The sequence below is a fragment of the Harpegnathos saltator genome, unplaced genomic scaffold, assembly GCF_003227715.2.
Source record: "Harpegnathos saltator strain DR-91 unplaced genomic scaffold, Hsal_v8.6 scaffold652, whole genome shotgun sequence".
NCBI lineage: Eukaryota > Metazoa > Arthropoda > Insecta > Hymenoptera > Formicidae > Harpegnathos > Harpegnathos saltator.
This window is the reverse complement of record NW_020230485.1, coordinates 23,170-33,029: the sequence shown is the minus strand read 5'-3', so window position 1 is coordinate 33,029 and position 9,860 is coordinate 23,170.

Here is a 9,860-nt window from a genome sequence, read left to right as displayed (position 1 = left end):
TCAGCGATAGTTTTCGAGCTATCGACGACCGATGAGAAAGGGCTTCTCGCGTGTATTATGCTTCGGGGGACGGAGGGATGAAACGATCTTTTTTAGTGAACTTGCAGAGAACTTTGACAGTATCTGAAGTTGAGGCTTGCTCTTAAACAGTGACCTCTCGCGGCGTTCTCCGCCGTGGGGAGAAAGCTTCTCTCTGTATTGGTCCGGAGAATCCGCGAGGAAAATTCGTGGCTCGCGGAGTGCTCTGTGCATGAATCAATCGGAATAGCTGATCAAAAGTTGCTTGAATATCACGACATCTCGACAACTACGGTGTTTTGCGTCTTTTCACAGCTTTTTTATATCTTTCGGATGTCTTCACGGCGTCGTTGTGACGAATGAAACAAATAAACGAGCAACGATGCGTCTTCAACTTTGCCGGACGAAACGACAGAGGACCTCGTGTCGTGTTCCTTTTTATCCTTCAACTTGTACCGCGCTAAACGCCCGACACCCCCCTCTCGACGTCCCCTTTCGAATCCCGTTTCCATTATACATCGCGGGAATAAGTACGACACATTCTGACTTTTAAATAAGTGTAAAACTGTTGAAAAGTTCAACGCGCCTATTGCATGTGTGTGTGTGTGTGTGTGTGTGCGCGTGGGTGTGCGCGTGTGGCTACATGAATCACATAGTTTAGAAAACGTATAAACGATAAGATAATAATACACGAGTACAAAATTAATACAAAATTAAACAATACCCGAATTCAACATTAATACGCTGAGACTGAAGAGGAATTTAGGTTGTGTTTTGCTCAGGTCAGGTTTTCTTATTATTATCGACTACCGCGCATACCGATTTATCATATACTAAAGAACGTGTATCTCGATCTCGCCATCTATATTTTTCAGGATCCGCCCTCGCGGGCGAGTATAGTTGTCTCTTTGTCCGCGACACCGCCGTCGCGTCTCTCCGAAGCTTCGCTACGCGTTGTTTACAACAATCCGCGGTGAGGAGCTCTTTGCGCGCATCATAATTCGCGCGGATTACTCATCGGCGCGAATTCAGCCGCGCCCGTTGACGTGAAACTGCAACTTACTTACGTAAATGCGCGCGGCTAAATAAGATGAAACAGCGAACGAGCATGGTTTGACGTATCATCGAGATTTGCGCACATCTGCGCGCGCGTGTCTCTCGCCTTGATTCTGGACTATCCACGTCACATGACGCGCGCTAACTATGATTTATAACCTCGAGTCATGTGCAGGAGCTCCTGTTCCGCGCGGATATCCAGTTTGGGCCGTATTAAGAACCTCATGCACTATAAATCAGTATCTCAGGATAGCGTTTTAATTAACATTCAATCAAGTAGAGTGGCCCGATGGAGCATCCTGCAGTATGCACAGTCCGTACCGCCGAGGTGTCGTACGTATCATTTAGAAAGATACGGAGAATTATTCTGGCAATCTGCACACGAGCGGGAGGCAATCCGTCGAGCTGTGCCACTTGACATTTTCAACGGGGGGGGGGGAGGGGGGGAGCGGCGAAGCAGCCCCCCGTGACGTGATTTAGAACGCGCTAAAACGACGAGACCTGGTAATTTGTGTTTTTCTTCTTTCATTTCCCGCCGGCGGATGTCACTTCTGCGACGTCGCTCTCGAGCGACGTGACTGTGTCGCGATAAACCGAATAATAAACAAGCGAATAAAAGGACAAACAGCCCCTTATTCGAATATTCGGTACGGTGCGAAATATATTGAGCTAAAACTCAACGCGTTTCTCTCCTCCCGATCGATTCGCTCTGATTTTAATTGGATTCGACGTAATACGAATACGTCCAACAATGTCACCAATCATTTTAAAATTGACACAAAATTATTAACAATCTGATATTTGTGAGCAAATATTGCGTAAAATTAGCATACTTGCGGCACAAATGCAACTCGAATAAAATGTGTTCTCTGAAGATAATTATTTGCCACGCACTGAGAGTAATAAAAAAAAAAACGATATCTCTATATTACGTTTAAACAGTGAGAAACATGTCGCGTTTTAATATGCAGCGACTGTTGCAGAAAGAAATTAATACAACTCTCTCTCTCTCTCTCTCTCTCTCTCTCTCTCTCTCCCTCTCTCGTCTGCAAATTTTAATATATGAAATGTATCACTAATAATACAGAGAGAACACGCGTTTCTAAAAGTTACTTTGTATGACTGTATTATTTTTATCTTAATCGTGCATTTGAATAAATCATGCATTGAAATGTGTTATTTCAACTTTTGCAGCTATTGGATTTAATCATTGGACATAAATTCAAAATGAAATATTCAGACGATGTAACGACAATTAGTTAAACTTGCACACGGATTTTGCATCCGCAACAAAAGTTTTAACCGAAGCTATGTTCAACGCAAAGCAAAGTGTTTTTTACTGTGCATATTCCGAGCGTAACGGATTGCGAATAACGGACTCGTCAGACAATGAAATGAACAGACGAGATTTCTGACAAGTCTCGCTTGGACGGACACAACCGTAAGAGGAAAAATGACTTATCATATATGCGTTTCTTTCTCTCAATGTAGCCCAACGACCGAGCGAAAATGGCGACGACCAATCCATTCGATTAGCCATCGCGTTCGCATCCGCGTGCATTAAATTCGCACATATTCTACGTTACGACAATAACGAGAGAGAAAGACAGAATCGCACACGGGAACAAACAAAAGGTCCTCGACAAAACCGCAGAGCCATCACTGCGTTGTACCATCTACGTGGCACACACGTTGTTTACATACATTACGTCACGAGGATAGTTGACATAGTTTACACGGCGACGTGACTGTCGAGGAACTATTGTTGTTTACGCACAGTCGCCCGTCGCTGGTGTTGCTTCCGCGTATTCGTACGCGTGCCAGAGATGGAAAGAGAAACAAAGAGAGACAGAAAGAGGAAGAGAGGCAGACAGACGGAGAGAGAGAGAGAGAGAGAGGGGGGGGGGAAGAAGAGAAGGAGGAGAGAGAAATTGCGGAACCGTAGAATTCATAGGACTTTTTCGGGGAACACTGACATCGCATAACCCTGCTGGATGAGCGTGACTCCCGAGGGTTGCCCCAGATGTCCTCCCCTGGGGAGGATTGTTCTTCCTTCCGTGCAAAATTAGCCTAAATTTCCGTGTCCTGCCAAGGACGCAATTTGTCCTTCTCTACCGCGATGAAGGAGCTTCTCTTTTCTGCCTGTGTAAATGTAAATCGCCGCGTAGTGACTTATTACCATCCAGCAATATTTCTGTAATCTGACGTTGAACATTGACGACTCGGAGAAACGACATGCATGTGCGTTCTCCGTCATTCCACCAAGTCATCGGAATTTCCAGCCGGCCCTCCCCGCTGACTTACAGATATCAATCTGGCAACTTTACTCCCGCGGGACACGGCACGCGCGTGCAGAAACAGACGTGTCCCCGTCCGCGTGTCCATCCATCAGCTCGTTCTCGCACATTCAGCGGCCGAATTTCTCCTCGACCGACGTAAAAGCAACCACCAAATATCACCTCCGACTAATCTTCCTTGTTATCGTTTACGGCAAAGTGTGGATACCCAAACAACACCCGCGAAAATTAATACTGCCAGTGTGGCTACGTTCCTCAACAACGCCAAAAATTCGCAAGGGGTTGAAACACCTCACCCTCTAAGGGTAGCCCCTAACAGTTAAGGACCCGCGCCCTTTTCCTCCACACACGCGTTTAATCGCGCGCGGTTCGCACGCTCGCGTTCGCGCGGCCGAAGCCGAGCGGGCGAACGCGAGCGTGTCAGCGGGGGGGGGGGGGAGGGGGTCGCGTGTCGCTCTCCGGCGAATACATGCGAGTGCGGAAGCGTTAACGCGACCGACACAGCGTTAGCCAGCAGCGCGCGCGATCGCTGTATATCTGCGCGGAATCGTGGTCGCCTGTATCGTCGCTGCGGGATCATACGCCGGATAGAAGAAAGAACGATCGTGCGCCCCCATGCATACGTGAAACATCCTGCGCAGGAGGAGCGGCGGCGGCGGCGGCGTAGGAGGCAGCGGAGGAGAGGAGGAATAGGAGATGGGATACGTAGCGGCCGGGGGGAGGAGAGACGGCGTCGGCGGAAAAAAGCCGGGGAATGGAAGGGGCTGCGAAAGAACGCGCGCGCGCGAGAGAGAGAGAGAGAGAGAGACAGAGAGAGGGGGGAGAGCAGGGCTCGTCGTGCACTTCTGCACCGCCGCGCTGTCACGAATCGCCTTGTTTTCCTGTGTACACGTCGCGCAGCGTCGCACGACATTGCGTGCACGTGTAAACACGTACACGTCGCGGCCGCCGCGTCGCGCGCGGAATGCAAAGTAAGACACGACGGGGGTGGTGGTGGGGGCGGGGGGGGGGGGAAGAGGAGAGAAGGAAGAGTCTCGCGGCGCACAACGAGAGTTCCGCAGTCTATCCGTAAAAGCGCCCCGGGTATCTGGTTTATCTATGTGATCCGTCATTCCGTACGACATTCTAAAATCACAGAGGGAAGGGAGAGGGCGGCGAAGGAGGGAGGGGAGAGACGTATGCACGACGAATGGCATTTGTATGTTGAAGATGCATTGTTTTTGGCGCGCGCGCGCGCGCGCGCGCGCGGAGCTATCGTTAATAATGCATCGGGTTAACAGAGCAACAGGTTCGTCGTGTTCATAAAATGCAGTTGAGAGCGGAGTGGTGGCAATCTCGAGACGTTCTCTCGCGAGGCGATTCTCACTCGATCGGAGTTAGTCAGCGTTAAGCGTGATGTATATACACCCTTCTCTCCTCCGAATTAAATATTCTATTGAATCGTCAGAAATCTGAGATATTTCAATGTGTATTTCGTAAGGAGAGGATTTAATTAAAAGAGAGGAGAAAAAGAACGAATCTCTCCTTTATAGCAGTGCGGCAAAGACAAAGAAAGATGAGAGGAACAAAGTGAGAGGGGGGAGAAAAGTAGGTCGATATGTTGAGTGCCGCGGACAATTCATTATCTTCGCCTGTAACATAAAGCTTCGTTAATAAGGCACTTTGTGCCGTTTCGCTGGAACATACTTTTGGTAGGTCGCTGGAGCGTATTTTTAGCGTCGTCCCTTGAAAGTCAATCAGCGGCCGTAAAATGATTGTAATATGAGGTTGATCGTATAAAATGATTGCGCATGCGCACGACTAGGTCTCGTATTGCAGCTATTTTATGATTGCTGATCGTCTATCTCAAGGGATAAGCGTAGCGTTCGGGGCGTTTCACAAACATGCTCCAGCGATCTGAAGTATAAAAATATCCAATATGGCCGCGAGCGTCCGAGAGCCTTAAAAAGGTCAGCATTCTGTCAGCAAGACACGGGAGATGCGTCGTAGGCGTACGTTTGGCGCAATTGAAATTCTCTGAAATCGTCGAACGTTTCTCCCGTTGCCGGTGAAAGTACGAATTTAAACGCGGAGACAGCAGAATTCTGCGGAAGACTCGAGGGCAAAAGAGATGGTCCGAAAATATCGTAGCGTCCGATTAATGTTCACTCCATCGGCGGAACGAGTCTGATCTATATCCGCGCATCCGCATTTAGCATAAATTACGGATGTTTGATTCTCAGTGCGAGGGTAACATTATATATATGGGATCTTCGCGCGAGAGAAATAAAACCGAGAAACCGAGCTGGCACATTTCGCTCGCGCGCGCGAGCGAACGAATGTGGGATATGAATACGGATCTCCGCGTACAATTTCAATGAAGCAGAGAGTATCGGATGTGCGCCGCCGCGCCGCGCATGAAGTTTTCAACCTATTTGCGAAAATGCGCAAGATTTGTTAAAGATAAAATGACTAAACTATCCTCGTTTCGCAGACGACCCAGATGTCGCTTGTTAGCCGCGGCAGATGGAAATGATCTACTTATGTCGTTCCGAGATCATTGAAGGCTGTTTAGCAAAATTGCCGACGGCACTCGGCGGCGGTAAATATATGATGAGACTTTCGCACCCTGTCCGCAATTAACCGGATATGTTTCGCGCGGAGGGAAGTATTATTGGAGCGGTGGTTTCGGTAAACAGATGAAACTCGGATTTAACGTTGCTTGCTCGAGCTATTTAGCCGCGGTATCGTTTGAAATATTGGACAAGTGTAAACAATTTATCGATAGGAAAGAAAATTATTTCACTTAATTTTTCTCATTTCACTCGAGAAAAGCAACTGATTACTTCGTTCATCGATATATGCTAAAAGTTTCTCTAACGTTTCATTCCTTGCGTCCCTAATGTGTTTTTTTTTTCTTTTTTCCATTTCTCGCATATGCTTCCTGTGTGATTTGCGCTCCTAACCATCCATTCATGTTTACACATCGTTTACGATTACTAACTACAATGGTCTATGGTTGTTTAAATTCAATATATCATCGAGCGGAAACTGCCGGATGTTATAAGCTTTGGCAATATCCTTGCGGCTGACATTTATATAATATATTCTTACACGTTCGAAAACGTCGCAGTGCTCTATTTACTGCAGCAAATGGAACAATACAACAACAGTTGATGCGCGACGCATATTGCCAGGGTGTATACTCAAAAACCAAACTGATGTCAGATGATTTTGCATGTTTTTGGGCTTTTAACCAAACACCAGTCAGTCGAAACGATACATTTACGTATCGTTTGGGAAGCCAAACACGAGAAATAACAGTGTTCCTTCAATCAAACAACCTGATTTATAACCGACGAAACGAATCGATATTTTGTACAAGTTTCTTTCTTTTTTAATATGACAAACCCATGTCAAATAAATCGGAGCGTCAAATTGGAAGAAACACTTGTTTCTGTCTATGGAGTCTCCTGTAATTCCGTTTTCATTCTTTTTCTTTTTTGACAGAAACTATAAAACTTTAGCACCACTCGGCTGGACGAAACAACGCACGAACGAAGCATTAGTTAAGGCTCTTTTTTTTACCGCGGAACACCGTCGAAGGACCGTGCGAAAAACGACGATAACATTAGGCGTCGTTAGGTCGAGCTTATTAATCGGCTCGCGTAGTCGGAATCGCCTCGGTATCGCATCGGCTCGAATAACGCTAACTGCATTATTTTGCAACAAGAAGAGCGCGCGCGCGCGCGCGCGCACGTATCGATGAGTATCAAAGCTTTCCGAGCGACGCGTCGGACGGATGAAAAAACAAGATCGCGTCGACGCGACCCGCCACGGCGTGAGGCCTTTTTTCCGCCAAAGTGAACGCGATAAATTACGAGCAATCAAGGAATAAGATTCCCCGACGCGATTCTTTTATGCGAGCTATTTGCAAACGCCTCGTCCACGCTCGCTCTCGCAACGGCCGGCCTGGCTCTAGAGTCCCGATAATTACGCTCGGTGTTTCATTATTCTCCACCGTTCGTTTTTCTCCTCCCCTCCCCTCCCCTCCCCTCCCGCCTCATACTCCTTCGCTATCGTCGATCGCCGCGGCCTTCGCGCGTTTTCAGCGCGCTCACGTGCGCTCGCGTCAGCGTAGAATGCGACAACGATCGAACTACTAATACGAAGAAAACGGACATTTCGAATGAGAAAGAGGGAGGGGAGGGAGGGAGAGATTGCTGCGAGGAAATGACGACAGGTATTACACAGCGACGAGAGGAAGAGAATACGACGGGAGGGGTGACATATCGCTAAGGATCGAGCGCATTTTTCGAGATCGTGACAAATGCGCGTGATTACCGATCCCGGCATGACGAACGCGCGAAGATTCATGCGATAGCAGCGCTGCGCGCGCGCTGTCATAATCGAGAGGCGTCCTCGGGTAACGGATTGATCGTTACTTGATGCGCCGCCGCGTATAATCGCGAGCGAGTGTCGGAAGACTCTTCGACAGCTGACGCTTCCCAGTGTCTTATCGCGCTCTCCTTCCTTGACTATAATGCAGTAAGTAGCACCATCGCATTGCGCGCTATTGTTCCATTATAGCGCACATTCGTTTTGCCTATACATAGATACTATAATATTATAACATAGATACTGATAACAACATACTCGCAACATTTGCAAAAGATTGATATATTTCGTAACATTTCGCGGTAAATATATAGAAAAGGGTACACCGTCGCCGATTTTTTTCATTTTGAAATATGTTACAAAGGATAAAATTCCGAGTGACTTTTCCCAATACAATTATATGGGGGCGGCTTATAGTTTCTGAGATATTTGACTTTAAAGTTTTATAATTGTACGTCGAAGGATATTTGAAGTATACAAGCAGTTTTCATTCACTTTAAATATAGGGAACAGTACATATAAGCGGGAGAGGGGCTCCGCCGGGGAGGGGCACCCCCTCCCCAAGCAAATCCTAACCTAACCTAACTTATTGCATTTTTATATATTTTTGGACATTGTTGAGAAAAGTTCTCTTAAGATCTATCATCTGGTTCAATTTAATTTATTATAACATCTGCATATAATTAGGTGTTGTAGCTTCTAAGGAGATCTTGTCAACATCGCCCAACAATATATAAAGATTAACTGTTTGGATTGTAACTGTAAATAACGTCAGCTTGTGATATCTGGAATTTAATTCCAGGATAATCAAAATTCCAAAACTATAAAATCAAATGTCTCGGTAACTATAAGCGACCCCGATATAGTTGTATCAGGAAGTCACTTATTAATTTCATCCTTTATAACATATTTCAAAATGAAAGAAATCGGTGAGGTGTACCATTTTCTATATATTTAACCATTTCATTATACATGGGATATAAATACGTAATATAGGGAGTTTCATAAAACAATACAAATACATAAATACATTATGTCGCGCTCAGAACGCTATATTATATATTTACATTTTTTATAAAAATATTCTGTGGAAAACATTTTTTCATACATGAAAATAGGAAAACAGGATATTTATATCCGCGGCTAAAATTCTATCCTTCAAGAGATACATCTCGATAGTTAACTGAAGGATTACACTCGAATTTTAACGTGACACACACGTGTGTTTCCCTCTCTTTCTTTTTGATAGATAAATGATGGTTCTATCCAATTAAATTCGCTTTTGAGCAAAACTCACTAATGCCACGGCGAATGATAATGTTCATAATCGCGCGCTTTTGTTCTTTCATATTGATTTTATATATTTTTATTTCTTACTTGTGCTGAATATACTTTTTTTTACTTACTAATCATTAAATGCACGTAGCATGAAAATTAAATAAAGATTAGATTAGATAAAATAAAATGCACGAAGAGGTGGTGAGCCGTCTCCCTCCCTCCTACGTTACGTGGAAATATTGACGAAAATATATCTCGAGAAATAAGTTTAAACAGTAAAGCAATTTCGAACGAATTGCTGTTAAACATATATTAACATTAAAAATTTTGAAGTAAAATATCTAAGCATCAGCAGTTGTGCACAATGCAAAACAAAATCTTTGGAATGCTCCTTTCTTCTTTTCAACAGAAAGAGAGAGAGAGAAAGAGAGAGAGAAAAAGAGAGAGAGAGAGAGAGAGAGAGAGAGAGAGAGAGAGAGAGAGAGAGAGAGAGAGAGGAAGAAACAAGTAACTAATCGCAAACCGATCTAAGCCGTAGAGACCAAGTATAACAAAAGACCAAGTAAATTGAAAGATCATTCCGGTGTCCGGAATGTGAAAGAACGTCGCATTTGCCGCATAATCCTGCATCCTAACCCCGAACAAAAGCTAACCTTTTCGCTTCGATAATCTCGGTATTAGTCGCCGTCAGCATGAGTCAACAACAGCCGGTAGCACGGCTAAGGAAATAGCCCCAAGTATTTGAGGTACAAGAAACAACATTTTTCCCGGGACACAAACGAAACAATATCTGTTTCTGGCCAAACAGCTGCGAAAAAAAAAAATATATATATA